This window comes from Numida meleagris, chromosome 1 (assembly GCF_002078875.1).
Source record: "Numida meleagris isolate 19003 breed g44 Domestic line chromosome 1, NumMel1.0, whole genome shotgun sequence".
Lineage (NCBI taxonomy): Eukaryota > Metazoa > Chordata > Aves > Galliformes > Numididae > Numida > Numida meleagris.
In genome coordinates, this window is record NC_034409.1 from 41301018 (window position 1) to 41322128 (window position 21111).

The following is a 21111-nucleotide window of genomic DNA, read 5'->3' on the forward strand; positions in this document are numbered from 1 at the left end:
TTAGCAGGAATTGGTTGAAGGCTTTTGTTTTACCATAAATAACGCTTACAGTATCTGAGAAAATGACATATGTTTGTGCACAGGAGATTTATTATTAACACATTTGCTCGTTTAAGAGATCTGGTAATAATTATTAATTTGATTCATTGTACAAAAAAGATTTGTGGTCACATCAAATTGTTTCTTTGATACTAAATAAAAAAATGTAAGCTAGAGTATGGAATCTCTCTGTGAATCAGGAAAAATGTCATATGTGTGTGCTTTACATAAAAGACTGATCATATGAAAAGAGCCTGCAATTTGTGTTACATAAATTTGCAAAATTGCCATCTTCTTACATTTTCTTACTACTTCCAGAATGATATTACCATCATTCAAGTTTGAGTTATATTCAAACTTTTTTAGAATAAGCTGTTTCTTGCGTCTATGTAAACAGCCCATGGAAAAACAATCAAGATAGAGCATATAATATAAGATTATAAAATGTACTACAGATATTTGAAATTAACAAACTGTGTTTTATTTTTGTGTAAATAGCAAAACTATAAGTTTTCTGATAAACATGGATGACAGAGCTTTGATTTGTATTAAATTTATTTTGGAAATGTGGGCATTTGATTCTTGTAATTGAAATAAGCAGTGCAAAATAGACGAGATCTAAATTTTTAGACCGTTTTCTTTAGCTGTTATAGTAGAAATTATGTTTAAAAGATTTTCAGACTGCATAATTTTTTATCCCGTTAAGCTAAATCAATATTAGAGTTAAGAATGAGCAATCTTGAGAATATTTGCACAAATCATTTAACTCATATGTTTATCTACTTGTCAAACTATAAATAGCAAATTACTGATATCTGTCTTTGAACTAATGCAGTAAAATTGAGTTAGAATTAGAAAACGTTTGAAGATAGATGAAATGCAATGTGTAAGTACAAACTGTTACACATAGTACACAAAAAATATACAGTAGGTAAACTATAAAATATAATTATATACAATGCCATGCATAAATGCACAGCAGTCGTTGGAAAACATAGCGTCTTTCAATACTACCAGCAGTGTACAATAGGAGATACTCCAGCCATTTGCTTTTTCATAGAGAAAATGAGTTGCTAGATTGAATACGTATCAGTAGGGTTTTGCTAGATACAGACTAACTCCAGGAAATACAGAAATGGAAACGTACTCCTGCCATGCTTCAGAGGTCCATAAAGCATCTACAACTATAATCCAATGTTCATCTCCTTTCTTGGTTCTGCCCTTGATAGATATTATGGAAACAGCAATGCTACACAGGTTGTCAGGATTGGTTTTCTTCAATTCTCACGTATATAAAGCACAGATATTAGGTTTGTGGTGTTTTACGTATATGGGTAATGTATGTTCATATGTTGTACACATTAGAAAAGAACAGCCTATCACATACTGAGGAGAACACAGCTCTCAGTGTCTGCATCTGTCAAGAGCCACGTCTAATTAGCCCTCCTGTCCATGCTCACTCAGTGCTGCCCTGTTGAAATTTGGACATGAAGAGAAGCGGACTTGTGTTAGACTTCTTGTCTACAACTAATGGTTGGCCAACTGAGTGGATAAAACTCAAAAGAGCTGCTGCCTGTTAGACCTCCCTGTGGAAGAGGAGACCTGGGAACTGGTGTTTACTGTTTTTGGCTTTCAAGAAATCATCTTAAGCAGAGCTCAAGTAAAATACATTTTAAAATAAATATACACAATTTTGCTGCATTACTGTTTATGGAGAAATGAAAAGTGTTCACAGAATTAGCACAAGCTAGCATAGGTGATACTGTTGTGGATGTGTACTACTGGCCAGCTGATCAGGAGGAGGAAGTTGATGAGGCTTTCTACAAACAGCTGGAATTAGCTTTGCGATCTTGGGCACTGGTTCTTATGGGGGACTTCAATCATCCTGATATTTCTTGGGTAAGCAACGCGGCAAGGCACACACGGTCCAGGCGGTTCCTGCAATGCTTTGATGATAACTTTCTGATGTAGGTAGTGGTGGAGGAGCTGACAAGGAGGGGTGTGCTACTTGATGTTGTACTTACTAACAAGGAAAGGCTGATCATGAATGTGAAGGCTGCGGGCAGCTTGGGATGCAGTGATCATGAGATGGTGGAGTTTAAGAACTTGTGTTGAAGAAACAAAGCAATAAGTAGGATTGCTACCCTGGATATCAGGAGAGCTGACTTAGACCTCTTCAAAAGACCTAATTGGAGGTATCCCATGGGCTAAAGTGTTAAAAGGTAAGCGGGCTCATGAGAGCTGGTTGACACTTAAATACCACTTCTTTCAAGCTCAAGATTGGTGCAACCCTAAGAGTAAGATACAGGGGAAAGGTGGCAGGAGGCCTGTGTGGATGAGAAAGGAACTCATGGATAAACTCAAAGGAGAGAAGAAGGTCCATTAAATGTGGAAAAAGAGCCTGTCCACCTGGGAATAATATAGGAATGTTGTCAGAGCCTGTAGGGATGCAATGAGGAAGGCTAAGACCCCTTTGGAATTAAACCTTGCACAGAAGGTAAAGGATAACAAGAAAGGTTTTTTTAAGAATGTCAGCAGTAAAGGGAAGATGAAGGAAAATGTGAGTCCCCTGCTAAATGAGATGGGTGCCCTGTTAACAGGGGATGCTGAGAAGGCAGAGATTCTGAACGTCTTCTTCACTTCAGGCTTCAATGTTAGGACTAGCCGTTAGGAATCTCAGACCCTGGAGGTAAGAAAGAGAGTCTGGGGAGAGGAAGACTTCCCATTGGTCAAGGAGGATCTGGTCAGAGAGCATCTAGGTAAAATCAGCACACACAAATCCATGGACCCTGATTGGATGCACCCAAATGTACTGAGGGAGCTGGCGGAGGTGATTTCTGAACCGCTCTCTATCATCTTTGAAAAGTCTTTGTGAACAGGAGAGGTGCCTGAAGACTGGAGGATAGCCAATGTCACAATGTCCAGTCTTCAAAAAGGGCAAGAAGGAGGATCCAGGAAACTACAGGCCAGTCAGCCTCACCTCCATCCCTGGAAAGGTGATGGAATATCTTCTGGATATCTTCTCCAAGCAATTGGAAGATTGAAATCATGCTTCATGATCATGCTTGACCAACCTGGTAGCCTTCTATGATGTCATCACTGACTGGGTAGAAAGGGGGGAGAGCAGTGGATGTTGTATACCTTGACTTCAGCCAGGCATTGGTCACCGTCTCCCACAACATCCTTGTTATGAAACTTAGAAAGTGTGGGATATACAAGTGGACAGTGAGATGGATTGACAACTGGTTGACTGGCAGAGCTCAGAGCATTGTCATCAGCAGTGCAGTCTGGTTGGAGGCCTGTAAGTAGCAGTGTTCCCCAGAGCGTGGTGCTGGGTCCGATCTTGTTCAACATCTTCATCAACAAACTGGATGAAGGGGTAGAGTCCACCTTTAGCAAGTTTGATGATGATACAAAGCTGGGAGGAGTGCCTGACACCATTCAACAATATCTGGACAGGACAGTTGGGCAGGGAGGAGCTCTGCAGAGAAGGACTTGGGTGTTATGGTGGACAACAAGTTGGCCGTGAGCTAGAAGTATGCCCTTGTGGCCAAGAAGGCCAATGGTATCCTGGGGAGTATTAAAAAGAGCATGGCCAGCAGGTGGAGGGAGGTGATCTTCCCCTTCTACTCTGCCCTGGTGATGCCATATTTAGAATACTATGTCAAGTTCTGGACTCCCCAGTTCAAGAAATAGAGGGATCTTCTAGAAGGAGTCCAGTGGAGGGCCACAAACACAATAAAGGTCCTGGAGCATTTCCCATATGAGGAAAAGCTTAGTAACCTGGGTCTGTTCAACCTGGGGGAAAGAAGACTGAGGGGTGATCTGATTAATGTTTACAAATATCTAAAGAAAGGTGGGAGTCAATGGATGAGGTCAGGTTCTTCTCAGTGGTGTGTAGTGATAGTACAAGGAGGAATGGCCTAAAACTTAAACATAGGAAGTTTGATACTAACAAGTGGAAGAACAACTTTTTATGGTAAGGGTGACAGAGCACTGGAACAGGTTGCCCATAGAGGTTATGGAGTCTCCTTCTATGCAGATATTCAAGACCCGTCTGGATGCCTACTTGTGTGACCTATTGTAAGGTACCTGCTTTAGCAAGGGGATTGGACTTGATGATCTCTTGAGGTCCCTTCCAACCCCTGCAATTCTGTGATTCTGTGATTAAATCTGGAAGACACTGCAGAGGCTTTTCTGTGAGGGTATGTGGCTGATGCCACCCAATGCCATGACTGATATTTCCATTATTCAGGTGTTTCCAACACCAACTACAGCAAAACAGCTATGAGAATTTTGGGGCATCTTGGGCTCTTGGAGGACCTTTATAGACTTTTGTATAGACTAACTAAGAAAGGCCAATTGTGGGACTGGGGTTGGATGGAACAAGATACTTTTCAGCAAGCCAAATTAGCTGTCAATCAAGCACAGGCACTTATTCGATCCCACCCTACCTGCTGAATTAGATGTATGTGTAACCCAGGAAGGATTTGTATGGGGTTTGTGGCAGCGTCAGGGTTCCATCTGCACGCCAGTTGGTTTCTGGTCTCAGGTTTGACATGGATCAGAAGAAAGGTATGGCTTGATCGCAGAACAGTTTCTGGCCACCTACTCTGCCTTGCAGGTAGTACAGCTAATAACACAAATGGCAGAGGTAGTTGTAAAAACCACACTATCTATTCAAGGATGGGTAAAAGATCTATTACATATTCCTAAGACAGAGGTGGCCCAAGCCCAAACAATGGCATGTTGGGTAGTCTGTCTGGGAGAGCAAAGTCACTTGTCGTCTTCACTGTTAAAAGAAGAGCTACAAAAGATACTAGGCCCAGCGACACACCATAGTGATGCCCCTGAAGAGACTGCTATCGCTCCATGAGGAAGGAGTCCCATACAAGAAGGAAAACACCCTATCTCAGGAGATGCCCAATACATGGACGGGTCCAGTGAAGGAAATCCTACTAAATGGCGAGCAATTACGTACCAACCCTCAAGTGAGACCATCTGGTTCAAAAAAGGGGAAGGACAGAGTAGCCAGTAGGCTGAACCAAGAGCAGTGTGGATGGTTGTAACTCAGGAACCAGGTGACAGTGCACTGTACATTTGTACAGATAGCTGGGCAGTCTGCCAAGGACTTACGCTTTGGATTGCACAGTGGGCTGCTCAGGACTGGGCTATCCATGCCCAATAAATCTGGGGCAGAGACATGGGGCAGTGTCATGGTTTTATGATTTTCGGTTATTGGTACTCCACATCATAACATCATGTAGTAGATATACCTGGTTCTCAGAAGAGAAGGACTACTACAGTCCCCACGGTACTTTGCTCCTCTGTTACCATTTCCAGCCGGAGGGAAAAGATAAAAGCTCACAGTATAAAAACTTGCAGATCACAAGACCTCATCCCTTTTCCGCCTGTCTCTCGTCTTGGCAGCACCTCGCTCTCCAGCCGTCTTATCGTCAGTAGTAGAGTAAGGCCTACCTTGATTTTGGGACATTCTCTCTCACTGTATTGGATTTATCAGCTTAAATTGTAATTATATTGTATTATAGTGTGTTGTTTTGCATTCCGATATCTTATTTAGTAAATTAGTTTGTTTCTCCTCAGATTGTTGCCACTGTTCTTTGCTCTCAGGGCCATCTCCTTACCCTTTTTCCCTTTTCCCGTGGCGTGGACCCGTGGATCCCCCATCCCCTTCATCACGGAACCAGGCCAAACGCCCATAAACCGTTGACACATGCCCAATAAATCTGGGGCAGAGACATGCGTTTAGATATCTGGAACATAGTTAGGCATAGAACAGTATACTCCTACCACGTATCCAGACAGCAGCCCATGCAGTCACCAGGGAACCATGAAGCAGACAGACTAGCTGGGATAAGGTGGCTAGAAGATTTGCCAGCAAATAACATCGTCCAGTGACCAAATAAGAAATTGCAAAGTGCCAGACAGAAAACAATATGGGCAGCAGTAAAAGCATGGGGTCTGCCCATTAGAATGTCAGATATTGTCTAGGTGTGTCAAGAATTGTGCTCTAGGATGTGACTGAGACCTGAAACAACAGTGCAGCATACCAGAGGATACCATCCATTGCAGAAATGGCACGTTGACTAGATAGGCCCCCTCCCTTGATCTGAGGGGGTCAGGTATGCCTTGACCTGCATCAACATGACAAGTGGATTATTGCAGGCCTATCTGGTGCCAAAAGCAAATCAAGCCTATGCTGTCAAGGCATTAACTAAATTGATGGCAGCATACAGGACTCTCCAAGTCATCAAAAGCGATCAGGGTATGCAGGAACAATGGTACAAAAGTGGACCAAGGAAATTAACATTGAATGGCAGTTCCATCTGTCCTATAATCTGATAGAAGTGGGCCTGATAGAGCATTATAATGGCACTCCAAAGGCCGCTCTGAAGACTGACTCCCCTCCCTTGCAGGAGTGGACTAAGAGACTACATGAAATGCTGAGAGACCTGAATGAAAGACCAAGAGATGGCAGACCCAGTGCCCTGCATACATTACAAACAACTTGGGCCTCCCGTGTAGGAGCCAAATTAAGGGAAGTGATATACAACTGAAACTCCAAGTTGGAAAAATAAGTAATCTTCTGCTCCCTGCCCATGAGAATTTAGAACCTAGCAAGGTAAGATGGCCTTGGGAAATACAAGTAGGGCCAAAATGGTGTAGACTACTCGCACCATGGGGGAGATTATTAGAAGGGAGATGAATGGTAACATCACAAGTAACTGGCACATGGCCATCAGAAATTATAATGCATACCCCAATTTTCATCATGAAGGGGACCCTAATTATATTTATCTGGCAGATCAGAATCCCTCCCTTTGGTACCTGATGTAATTATTCAACCGTAAATATCAGGCCAAAGGGTGTAGTATAAAAGGCCTGGACATGCCCCTGTCCAAGTGGAAATTTTGATGCAGAAGAATATGGCATTTCTACCATGGAGGGCAGATCTTCCTCTCTTAATGCCAATTAAACATCTGTTCTACTCCCCCTGAGACCTGTGGCCCACCAGGATGACTGAACAGAGGCAGAAGCAGCAGGAGTTCCAGTGTCACTGAAGAATTCCACGACACCTTGTTCTTCAGTGACCTCACTGGAACTGGTTGCCCAGTGAGGCTGTGAATGCCCCCTCCCTGGAGGCATTTAAGGCCAGGCTGGATGGGGCTTTGAGCAACCTGGTCTAGAGGGAGGTGTCCCTGCCTATAGCAGGGGGGTTGGAACTAGATGATCTTAAAGGTCCATTCCAACCCAAACCATTCTATGATATAATGATGGACATTTTGAATATCTTTTGCAAAAGAAGCCGGAAGGACATATAACTGAAAACTATGGACTCTTTAAGTCATGACAGGCAAAGCTGTATCTGTGTCATAACATTAAATAACACCCTTGGTCCACCTCTCCCTAACCTCATTTAAAGGCTGGCGGCTGCAATGGAGGCATCTTTATTCAGAGACTGCATCCTTTGGAGTGTGCAGTGAGCCCTGATCCTCGGAAAGGGGTAAGTGATTTCTTCTTTATTACTAGATTGTGACCTCGACCTTTCCTTGGGTAATCTGAAACTGGTTTAAAGCAGCTATATCTGCTACTGCCTATCCTTAAACACAGTAAGTGAAAATCTATCATACAGGTGTCAGGATAAAGAAGCCAAATGATTTACCTATCCCATCAGGGCAGACTCAAGCTGGAACACCTCTTTCTATCAATTCTTGGAGTAGTTTCTGGAAGACAAGGCTGCTTTACGTGATGTAGCATCTCTGTAGAGCAGCTGACAAAGCTATTAGCCTGCAAGTTAGATAGGACAATGTCAATTAAGAATAACCAGGTTTTACTGGGCTGTCTGAGAGTATGCATATTCTCTGAACTGCAAAGAAAGGCAACCACGTGTACAGCTCTGCTTAGGAAAGCTGCTATGGAAGAGTCAGATTAATTTTGACCTGAAAAGTGAAGTTCTGTCAGCTTGGATTGCTGTCTCACAGTCTAGCCTGAGTCTGTGTTGGTCTCAGCCCAGCAGAATGTGCTGAGCTGAGGGATCACAAAGGTGAATTCAAGTAACACACAAAAAAAAGACCATTTTGAGACTGGTCATTTTAGCTTCCTGATGAGTGGAAAGCAATTCAAGAGCAGGAAGCATGATGAAAGAACCATGAGCAAAGCCTGGGGTGATGGTCTGTTATGCTCTAGGATCTTATGAGAAAACTTGAAAACTGTCAACAAAATCTGGATGTGGTAAATGCATCCTAGCAGGTCTTTAAAAAAAGCATCAAAACAATAGCAAGAGTTCATGTGGTCTAGACCAATGGCCAAATATAGAAAACCGCAATGTTTCCTTGCTTGAACAGAAGTTGGCAGAGGGGGAGGAGTGCCTGAGTGGAAACACACTGTGACGGCCAAGCCATGTCCAGAAGGGACCCAGACGCTTCCTGATCTAGCACCAGGAATTGTGTAGGCGACCCTGGCTCTCTGTGCTCAAGGGCGGATCAGGAAAGATGCCAACAGTGAAAGCAGTGTGTGCAAGGGGGAAAAAGCAGAGTGGCAGGAGGGAAAGGCAGTACAAGACACTAATATCTATTCTGCATTTCCTGTCACACAGGCTGGTCTGTAAGAACAGTTGGTGAGTGAAAACAGCTTGTCCTGCAAATGACCTTATGAGGGATAGAAGCTGGTGAAGGGCTGTAAAGGAAAACAGGAATCTTTAGGTTTATGGCAGAAAGAGATTGGAGACTATAGGCACTCATCCAGGAGCACCTTCACCCAAATATGAAGAAGAAAATCTGGGGGTCATGCTGGCCATGGGCCAAAGCGGTCTAAATACTTGACTTCACATGAGCCTGATGACCCAGTGCCTGGAGAAATAACAACCCTTTCTGGGGACCTCCACAGACTGAGGAGTGGGAGCAGCCTAGTAGTCACATGGGGTTGAATGGAAGGTAACACCAGGCAGACTGGCACAAGATAAACTTATAGAGCATGTGAGAGTTGCATGATTTTTTGCTGAAAAATGCTATATTGCATAATTAAGGAGAAAATTGAACTTGCAGCCTTGCCAGACAAGTCTTAGGTAATCCTGTTGTTCCCAGCATCAGCAGTGTCTGTGTTAATCTAATAATACCACTCTTGGTCTTCTCTGAGGGGGTGAGGGGCTGGAAGGTTGCAGTGTGGGAGCTGTCAAAATATCCCTACAGAAAAGCACTGATTTTTTTTTTTTAATTGCCACCAGCAACTTAGTCTTTCCTGAAACTCTGTGCAGCAGAAGCATTCAGTATTTTGCCATACCAGAAGGGAAGAGGTTTATACCCAGACCACTTGAAAGAATGAAGTTCTCCTTGTGTTTCACACATACCTGTATCATGTTCCCAGAGTGCTGCTGGATGAGAGAGGCAAAATCTGTATATGAGTCAGGCAGAAGATAAATGCTGAAAAGTGATGGAAGCTGATTGGATTTGATTGAAAGACTAGAGGGGAGATGGAGACAGGCATCAGTGTTCGGTTCTGTGCCAGCCGCTTGTGATAAGGAAGGAGTGATCACCAAAGAGCAGCATTTTCCTCACAGTTCTGTCACTTTTTTTTCTAACAACTGCTGCCCTACAAGCCTATTTCCATTCAGTTACCTAAAAGTAACATGGTAGTTGTGAAAATGGCCCCGAGCCTGGTATAGATGCTGGTCAAGGTGGGAGTGCTTGGTACTGACCTGGGGCCTCTTCTCTATGACTGGGGCCTAGTAGAGGAGTCATGGAGCCTGGAGAAGATGCATAAAGTCCACTGACTAATGTTGTGAAGTCTGAGCAATGAGGAGCAACAGTGATCAATATTTTATATTAAAATGTGATGAAGTGTAAACGTGATTAATGGGGCAATTAAATTCCCTTGCTTCCAGCAGAGACCTTATCCAGCATTCTGGTTTTTTTTTTTTAGCACTACATTTTTTTAGCTATTTTAAAGGCACTCCTTAATTTCATTTTGAGCTTTTACCCCAATTTGACAGAGGCAAAGTGAAGAATTATGTCACATCATCAGCAAAAACTATTAGATTATGATCCTTTAATCACCTATATTGAACATTAAGGCCCTGATTCAGCAATGCATATAAGTGTGTGCCGAATTTCAAATATGTGTGAAGACTTTTGTTATCCAGAAAAGTGTTTAGGCGTGTGCTTGTGTGCTTTGCTGAACTGAAGCTTGAGAGCCATATGAAGGCATCTGGCACTTACCTAAGAGCAATCACGGGTGAGTCATAGTAGTGAAACTGAAGCTATGATCATAGAGAGTTGTTACCCAGAGCAGCCTCTGGACTCTGTAATAATCAAGAAAGGGAAAGATCTGCTTATCCCCATCTTCAGACTTGTGAGTGTCTTTTTCCAGTTTGAAACTGCATTACTCTAGCAGGGCCTTTTAATTTCTTGTCAGTTGAAGGTGAGGAATTGGAACACTTTTTCATCATGCAAATAATTCCCATCATGAGACAGTGACTGTTGAAAAAACTCCAGCTGTAAAGCCAATAGAAAGGCTCCCACTGATTCTAAAGAAAACTGGATCTGGCCCTGGGTGAGTCACTGCATGGGCAGCTCCATTTTCAGCACTTCTCTTCCCTCTGTAATGCAGCAGATAAAGGTCTCCAGCAAAGGCCAACAAATGCTTAGATCAGAAAATCACTTCCTGACCCTAAAGTCTGCTGACAGCATGCCACTGTCTTTTTCTAGCTTGTATGATGTTGTGGCCATCAGAGTGAGCTACCCAAGGTACCCCTGCGATGGCAGAACTGCACTGGGCATCAGCTGCCCTAGTCCTGGGGGTGGGCTTTGCTCTGGCGAGCACCAGGTCTGGATGCAAGGCACCACTGCCCTGACTGCCCTAGCAGTGATAAAAAGGGAAGAATTGAACCCCCCTGTCAACTCTGAGTAATAAATGAGATAACTCCCCAGCTGATTATCAGCTGTTTTCCTGCAGTGCTGAGAACTGTTTAACTCTTACTATGACTGATTAAAAAACATAATGGAAAATTGATTTTTTTTCTGCTTTGTAGGGGAAAAATCAATGCTGAATAAGATCAGGATAAACAGCAAAAGTGAAGAAATACAACTGCAAATTCCATTGGACCCAAACCCCAAAACAAGAGTATATATTCTTAAGGGTAGGAATGTACAATCTTTCTGAAGCCTCCTAAGTCTCTGCACTGGTAAAAATAATCTCAAGCAAACTTGAAAGCAGATTGAAAATAGGTCTGGAGTCTCTAAATGAAAAGAGACAGTTATCCTCCGTGCCTGCTAACAAACATAGTCTCTTTTTGTTATGAAATGTCTCTAACTTAAAATACTGCCTGAAAGTAAACTCCTTCATCAATTCATCACAATTTCTTCAAAGGCATTTTGGAAGTCTCTCTAAACCATTGGCTTTATTGTGTCTTTATTTAGGATTTGAGGAGAGAGAATGCTGCAATCAGAAAGAAAGAAAGACAGGCAGAGGAAATGATTACCTTTCAATCCCCATGATTTAGAAAGAATAACATGCTTCTTTCTTGATCTATTGTATTATATACTCACAGAATAAGATTTGACAATGTGGCACTGAACTGTAACTCTCTACTGAAGTGATATCATCCTGCATTGTATACCAGGGACTTCTGGACCTGGGACCTTGGTGCCCTTCCTAGGATGGCATTCCCCTCACTGTTTTTGGATTAACCACTGTATGTTCCCTTCAGTGCCTCTTTAGATAATCAATGCAAAAGGTAGGCTGTTGCATCCTCACCTAGTGCAGCTACTTCCCTTTGCAAATGTTAGTTTTGACAGAAGTAATTAAAAAAAAAAAAAACTTTGCTATTTTTTAAATTCCTCAAACCCTTTCAAAACAAAAACACAAGGAAGTTTTGCTCCTTTCTGCAGTGATGTAGGCACACATACTTCATCCAAAGCAGAAAAAAGGTTGTCAGTGCAGTGCTCTAGGCATTTCTGTTCTAAAAGTACAGCAGCAAGGAGCTACTTTTTCTGGTGGTGATGACTGTGTGTCTGTTTTGTGATGAACAGCTGAGCTTGCTGTTCAGCTTCACAGGCTTTCTCAACACTTATCATTACTTCGCTTCTTAAGGAAAGTAGGCTGGGGAAAATGCCCAGCATTAGCTGTGGCAAAGACTTGCCTGGCCCCAGTTGACAAAAGGATTAAGGAAACCTGATTTCCAATAGCTGCACAGAAAACCAGGGACATTGGACAACTGTCTCTAATTCTGAGCTCACTAAGTGCTCTCAAAAATGCCCCAAAATGCTGGGGTCTGTGATAAGAGCAGTAGAAGTTGTATCCCAAGAGGGATATAACCAGGAGATGGTACCACATGTAATGAGTACTGGCCACTGCCATGACTGTGGCAGGATCCTTAGTTCAGCGGCTCAGGAAGCCTACCCAACCCTGCACTTGCTTGGTTTTTAATCATGCCCTCTGCTGTCGGTGTATGTGCTTTTCTCTGCCCCTTGCCAAACTTTGAACACATTTCATAAACTCAAGCTGAAACATTTGGCTTTAAAAACTGCGATAAAACTGATCACTTTAGCATATGAACCAGATAAATGTGTCCCTTTGACAACAAGTAGTTCATTTTCTTTCCATTGAAAAATTCATTTTTCTGTATGTTTTGCTACCAAAGGTTTGCTTTTAAAATGATCCTTACTGACGCTATCAAAAATTTTCTCTGAAGCCTCATTCAAATATATGCAAAACAGAAAAGTCTTTTTTTTTTTTTTTGCATAAATAGTGTTCCAGCTGTTTCCCCATAGATTGTAAAGCAAAGGTGAACTGAGATGTTTACCCCATGCAATACACTTGGCCAGTCTAATCGTATCTTTGTAACAAAGCAACGCTAACTTAGGCAAACTAAGGTTGTGACCCCCCACTCATAAAATCAGATTCATGACTTGGTTTCTTTTCACTAGTAAATGCTCTGGGCTGCCATCAGCAATTCTAGAGCCTTGTTTGGTAGCTGTTTTGCTAGAATGCTGCTGCTCTGGAGCCCCAGGGATATGCTTATCTGGTAGCATTTGTGTTGGTACTCTTTGAAAGTTGAATAGAATTTTTTTTATTGAAGGAAGGCTGGGTTTGCAAATAATATAACTTTCTCTAATCTGATTTCAGCTGTGACCAGGGAAAACTAGTACTTTGTGGGTTATTTGTGGGCTATTTGTACGCATACAGAACTGTGTCATAGGAACGTTATAGCCAACCACTGTCTGCAGCTGATGATGGAAACAATCCAAACCAGCCCAAATGAGGCAAGCACTGAGACCAAATGCATGAACCGCAGAGAATCTGCAGTCTGTTCAATGTTCAATCTTCTCAAAAGCCCTCCACTAAAATACACTGTAGTACAGAGAGGTGCAGGGTTCTGGGATGCAGAGTTTTAGACAGAGGAGATAGAGAGGATGCTCAGATAATGGAAATGAGTCTCCTGGGAATGGCTGGATATGCCCTTTGCTTTGGGCAGGCGTATATGTTGTGGGGAATAGGGAATGGTGTGGAGAGCCAGGAATCACTCAGGGGTATCTATTTCAGCAGTGCACTGGTGAGAAAGGCTAGGCCAGGAGACTGGTGTTAGAGCCTGTAATAAAATGAGACAACAAAGCAGATGTGAACCCACCCCTTGCAAACAGCACTTCACATGTGCATGTGATTAATAGCTGTGGTGAAGGGTTAGTGAGCAACAGCCTGATGCCAAATGGATATCAATGGGATAAAACCATGCATTTGGCAGATATGGGAAGGAGAACTCATTGTTGTACACGGAATAAAGGAGAGCACGCAGCAACTCCCTGAACCCTTGGTAGAGCCCTGGCACTCCGACAAGAATCTGGCTGTAACCCTGTACAACAAGGACCACGCATGTACACATGTGCACACAATTACATGGCATGGACGTAACAGGAGAAAATTGAATATAAAATATTACAGAAAGCCAATAATTCTGGTTTATATCTTTCTTTCTCCTTGAGGCAGAAAAGAACTTGGCTATTTTAAAATCTGGGATCTATTTACATAGCCAAATGTAATGCTCTTTCTTGTGAAAAATAGGGTAGGAAGGAATTTTAAATGTCAACATTCCTGAGACCTGTTTATCTCTTTTCATGCCTCCCTCTGTACTGAGTATTAAGGAATAGACACTAGGTGATAGAAATTGTGACAGTTCTGCTGAAGTTATGACAAGTTATACCAGCTGCAAATATGATCCAAAATCTCTGTCAGTGTAACTACGTTAGAAAATATGGTTTTAACCACGTGGTAGCCAGTGTATGGAAAAATCCTGTTGACAAAGCAGGTTGCATCTTTCACTTGTTAGCTGATTTAGGAAACCCAAGGAAAACTTTGACACAGAAAGTCAATGTTTTCCATTAAAGGTATTCAGTAGGATATCTGTGTTTTCTAAAACTTCGTAATGGAAATGGCAAGCACAATTTTTTTGTCAACTTTATAAATAAAAAAAAAATTAAAACAATATTAAAATACTAAATTATCTTAAATGTCTTCAGAGACTGATTGAAGTCCAGGTTTGCTGCTACCAGAGCACAAAGACCTGGATATAAATAGGCCTCGTTGGTGATGGTAATGCTTATGGGAGCTAGAACAAGGAAAATCTTCCCATAACATTGTAAGCAAAAGTTACAAGAAAAGAATCATAAAAGGTTAAATAAATCAGAAAGTTTGTGCTTGGCAAACAGAGGAAATTCTCTCACCTGTGCCAATGCATATGGAAGAAAAAAACTGGTTGGGTAGAGTCTCCATGGAATTTTAGTTTTGCTGTCTACACTGAAGACTGCAACTTTCACTTCATGGTGTTCTGTGGCACATGCATAGATGGAATCCAGCGTCTGTATGTATAGCCTGTAGCCAACCAATTGACTCACTGATGGCAGACAGTTCAGTTCTATATCTAGTTATCTGTGACACAACAGAGGAGAAATCTGGGTCACCTGCATACCCTGAGTCGCTGCAGTTGGCTAAAGGCTGCAAATGCTCCACTGAACTGATTGAACTTCTGCTACTTTTGTCTACAAAATGAATACAGTTCATGTTTTCTATTTTTGTGTATATGCAAGTAAAAGAAGCAATTGCTTTAGCTCTAAATCAAAGTAGCAACGTCTTTAATATACTAAAAATTAATGTGGTGTTATTGCTGGCATGTGTTAATTGTATTTTCAAGTAGGGGGACAGAGGCCATCTGAGATTTCCATACAGTATTTTACATATACAGAGGAGATATTTTTCAAACTGAGCAAGCAGAGGAGAAGAAATAACTTAGTTTATTCTAATTTAGTTGCTCTTTCTGCTTTATTGTTCATTAGGAGCCTAGAACTCCTTGACTATCCTCTCAGGACTTGTCTACATTACAGTACAGAACGACATTTGATTCCAACATTAATATGAAAAATCAAACTGAGTCTGTTTAGAAGGATTCAAAGGTTTACTCTTTATAATAATTTTCCTTTGTTTATTTAACTCTTGAGAATTGTGCTTCTGCTGGTGTTAGATATGTTTCAGTAACGTTGACACGTTCTCTCTGAAATAAGAGTAATCATTGTTTTCCTGGCTTTACTTCATACTTGCAGAGCAGGAAGCCAAGACCGTACTGAAGTAAAGAAGTAAATTAGGTTATTCTGTAGAAAATCTGCAGGGATTGAGGTGGAAATTACACTTGCATCTTTGGCTGGTTTTAGTCCGCCATGGGATGAAGTTCTGATGTTGCTGCCATAGAGACGTATCATTTTTTGTCCAATTTTCACAACCTATATCCCAGGCTGTACATTTGAGGGACAAATGAAGTAGAAATAGTCAGATCTAGACTGAAATTAAACTGTCTTTCAACATCTGCATCTCAAGGGAAATGTCAGTACCCTGAAAAATACAGGACTGATGGACAGTATGATGACTCACTTCTTTCTATGGGAAGGAAGATGACAAGAAACAGATTTTCAGCTGTTGATGAAGCTTTTCCATCTACTGGGCAATGCATCTGCCAAGAAATGATGAGAGGCAGGATATGATATACCACTCATACTCCCTGTCCTCCACCTGCACAAAATCGAGGCTGTGAGCCATAGACTTCTTGGTTATGTTGCAGGCATCCATCTGTCAAGTAGGGCTTTTCTCAGAATTAAGGTTTTAGGCCAAATTAATCCCTTGGATAATTCCATTGTGTTTTGTCTAAGAAAATATCAATTACTGTGAACAGAAAGATGATCTCATGATGAAAGCAAATGAATGACTGGGAACCATGGCCGGGATCTAGGACAAGTTCCTCTTCTGCTACAGAGTTCTTGTATAATCTGGACAAACTGACACAAATTGAAGTTGCCTCCATATCCACTTGTGTAAAATGAGGTTAATTTATTTCCAGAGCCATCTTTTAAGGATGTGTATTTATTTGAGCTGTTTTGATGAAAGGAACTACAAAGGAAAAAAACAGGTATGCTGCTATTTTTGTAAAGTATGAATAAGCAAACAGTAAAGAAGCTCATGTTCCTGTAGGTAACAAACGGAGGTGTCTGCAATTAGTGAGTTTACACTGTCAACTTACTCTAAACAACTAGGATTAAAAACTCTTTTTGATCTTACTTTGAGCTATCACAAAGGACAAGGGAGATAAATATGTGAAGATTAGGATTAGTATAGAATGCAGTAATGTTAAGAAAACTATCCTTGAAATTTCTGAAGTGATGGAAAACTGCCTTTTGCTCTGACATTGCTTTTTTACTTCAAGCAGTAGTGAGCATACCATCAGAAATCAGTACAAGTCAATGGTATCTTGCTGCAAAATAATTTTCAGTGGCTACATTATTGAAAACTAGACTATCCTTCAGAGACCTGAGATGCAGCATTGTTTCCTACTGCACACAGAGAAAGAGAACACAAATGATCAGTTTAGGAGATTATGCAAAATAGAAAGGCCCAGGCATCTGAAGGGAGAGTTGGGAAGAGGACAGCAAGCAAGCTTGATATGGAGACACCTAGATTACTGCATATGGAAAATCCATTAAGTATCTGGAAGTTTTTAATCATGGAGGAGCAAAAACAAGTCTGACTATTGTCTTCTTGACTGTAACAGAACATTAAACCAAAAATGTCCAAAACCTAACAGAAATGTATAGGTTAGATCTCATTTTTTAAAAAAACTAACTGCATGGAACTACCCCCCTGTCTTTACATTTGTTATCAGGAATTGTCTTTTGGAGGTACAAGCCTGTATCAATTAGTTTATTTTCCTAAAAACTCATCAGTGATGAGGGAGCTCCATTAGCCTTCCTTACAAATGCTTTACAATTTAAAGCTCTTCAGTAGAGCTGTCAGGGAGCTGGGTTCACAATCTGCCCTTTTCTTCCTGATTTACATCAGACATCTGATTCCGGACTGCGTGTATGCTAAAAGAATGCCCTGATTGCCAGTGCAGAAGCTATGGCTCTTCCGTACCATGAATAAATGGTATCGTACTAAAATGAACTGAATGGGAAAGTGTCCTGTCAAGGACTGCCTGATGTTGGTGCAGGAGCATCAGAGTTGCAACATTACTGTTCAAATTCATTCACCTGATTTGGCAGATACCTCCTGTATCCCATGTCACGGGTTGAAATAGAATCACCTCTATGCTTTTGTGCATGCTCCTAACGCCCTTTTCTCGTGACTTACAAGTACTGAGAGGCAAGAAAAGGCTCACTCTGATAACCATTATGTATCTTCAGAATATGCTAAAGCTTCAAGTAATGCAGTGTCTTTTTTAGTAGTTCTGAAAATATCAAGCAACAAAAATCTAGATACATAGGGGACCTTAACTGTGTAGGCTTAAGTACTTAGAAACTTCAGGCTTCTGCATCATCTGATGTCAGGTAAACCTGAAAAACCCACACCGGCACCTAAGTGGAAGAATTCTCTGAAAAATGAGGTATTCATGCTCTTTCATATATTTAGGTTTTAATTGTAAGTTTTCCGTAAGATATGTTATCACTTTTTTAATCACAGTGATTTTGAGTAATCAGCTCCTTCAAGATATGCTCACCTATGAGTTACATAAATACATTTGCATGTTAGGTGCATACAAGAAACTTACTTAAAACTTTTTTCTTCCTAGACATTCAGTGTAATTGCATTAGGTCAAACCAGCATTGCACAGGCCTTCCCTCCCTCCCTCCTTGTCTCTCTCTCCCTCTCTCATTTTTTCTCTCTCCCTCCAGCTCTGCAGCAATACTCTAGCTCCACTGACTGATCTAAAGCAGGAATTGGTGCCTCCTGGAAATGCGCTTCCTTAGGAAATACGTTCAGCTAAGATCTCCTCTTCATACTGATGCAAATCCTGCATGTACTTGTTTTTTTTTTTTTTTTTTCTGCATGTTTAGTTTTCACTGTTCTATTTCATGCAGATTTCCATGAGATTTCACCATTTAGTATTTGCAATGTATTTTTACTTTGGTTGCCACTGCTAATGTTATTACTATCATAGCATTAACAGAAGTTACAGCAACAGAAAAAAAAAAAAAGGACAGTATCACAGAGAGCAGGAAAGCTGATCATATTAGCATGACAGGAAAACAACAGCTTAGATCCTGATCCAGAAAATTACACGATCTTGCCTCTGTGAATCAGTGCAATTCTGGGAAAGGCACTTAGCTGAAACATTCCTCTCTACCCCACTTTCTCCTACTTTTGATAAAATGAGGTCATTTGTTCACATAAGTATTCAATTAATTTGATTTATTTCCTCAGATAATACCAGCTTCTCCTTGACAACAGCAACTGAGGGGGTGTTTTGAGATGCACCAAAGTTTACATTTCTGGGGCTCATTAAGTCACATCATTGGATGTAACTTAGGTTGTTCAGAACATGCACAATGTTATGACTTTTATTTGATGGTATCTGAGCATAACAACTGGCAAAAAAATAAAAATTCCACTTGATTATTCTTACAGTAACACTTAATATTCTAATAACCATTTCCAGCTAGCCTTTCTCTTCTCAGATGCTCGGAGGAAGCTGGCACAAACATTTTCTACAAGCTCCAGCAAATGAACCCTGTGTATAGAAATTGAAGTGTCTAATCTAATCTGCTGAGGGATCTGCACCACATGCATTACCCTGACATTTAAGGTCTCATAGTCAGTGACCGGTTAACCAAATCTGTCACTATGACAGACATCTATTTCTACATGCCGTGCCACAGCTTAATCTTCTAGGCATGGTTTAGGTGAAGGATGTTGCAGCACACTGAATCGGAATCTATAATATATGCGATGAAGAAATTTCCCACTTGATGTTAAAATAGATCCATTTTGAGTGCCATAACTATAATAAAGCATATGAATTTGTCTACTAAGCTATACACAATAGATCAGCCGTTAGATTGCATCATGCTAGTTATCTTCACAATTACTGTTATTATTATGTGTTGTTACAACCCTCCACCTCTTCCCTTTTCCCTGATACCAGAATCTGTGACAATGAGTTTCTGCAAGAGAAGGTTATTTTGGAAATGGCTGCTTAGTGACACATCTGAACTTCTAAATTACCTCTTTTGATACCTTGTGATTACCATGCGTCACACAGTAAATCTGCTGTGAGTCAGAATGTTATCTGACATCCCCTGATAGCATAACAGATAACATCGTTCATAGCTCCAGTGCATTTATTATTTTAACTAACCGAAGAGCAGATGGAATTCCCCTAGCACACTTGGATTTTCTACCCTCTTGTGTTCTCCAGCGGTGTTGTTTGCTTTGGTGCTGAGCCTGCATCCAGCTCTCTGCACCTGCTGCCCCAGCTTGGCCTGGTGCGTGGGGACCCAGTGCTGCCAGGTGGAGCAATGCACACACGTTGCCATCCATTTCTTTCCACAGAGCAGGTGTTCTCCATCCAGGAAAGCTGTGTCAGCTCTGGCAGTGGCTCAGGGTGCTGGAGGCCTGCTGCTTGAGGCCGCCACAGGCAGCCAGTGCAGGGCCAGCTGCAGGCACTGCAATCCGTGCATTGCACCCCACCCGTGTTGACATTTGGGTTTGTTAGCCAGCGACAGGCTTGGCTGAACTTTATCCCTGGAGAATTTGTTTGTTTCTAAAGCTGTGTGTGCCACAATATAGGAACATAAAGCTATTAGACAGCATCCAAAGGAAGGCCTCAAAGGTGGTGAAGGGTCTGGAGGACAAGGGGTACAAGGAACTGCTGAGATCCCTGGGTTGATTCAGCCCAGAGCAGAGGAGGCCTCACGGAAGCACGTAGCTCTGCTCTCTGATGGCAGTGACAGGACCTGAGGGAACAGCATGGACCTGCATCAGGGAAGGGTCAGGCTGTGTGTTAGGAAAAGGTACTTCACCAAAGGGTGAGCAGGCCCTGGAGCAGGCTCCCCAGGGCAGTGGTCACAGCCCCAAATTGCTGGAGTTCAAGGAGCATTCGGCAATGCTCTCAGACACAGGGTTTGATTTTGGGTGGTTGTTTGTGGAGCCAGGAGTTGGACTCGATGATGCTTGTGGGTCCCTTCTAACTCGGGATCTTTTGTGGTTCTGTTTCTAACCATCTACCCCAGCCAGTAGCTGTGCCCCTTGAAGAAAAAAAAAACAACATATGTTCTTGATGGAGAAGGAGAGACTTGTGCCACTGTGACTCAGCAGCAATTATGCTGATTTTTATGCAGAGTTTATTAGGATGTTCCAGAAAAGAAGTTGTGCAACCCTAGCGTGGAAGCTCAGTAATCCCATGGTGGCAAGGACTAAGTCATGGTGATCGGGATCTTGGCAGTAGGTCCGGGAGCACGCTGAGAACTGGTGTTCAAATGTAAGGACCACAGTTGTTCTGACAAAGCATACCAGCTCCTAAAATCTGTGTGCTGTGCTTCAGGCTGAAAAGTTTCATGCACAACTCCCAAATCAATGTGATCTGGTAACGGCCCCTCAAAGCTCTCAGGGTGCCCTCCCCACCCGGTCTGCAATTCCTGCGTCTGGTGGTGGTAGCACACACCCGATCCTGAGGAAAAGCAGCCGAGATGTTTGTGACACTTCGGGCAGCCTTCTCAAGAGCACTTTAAATATTGCTGGAAA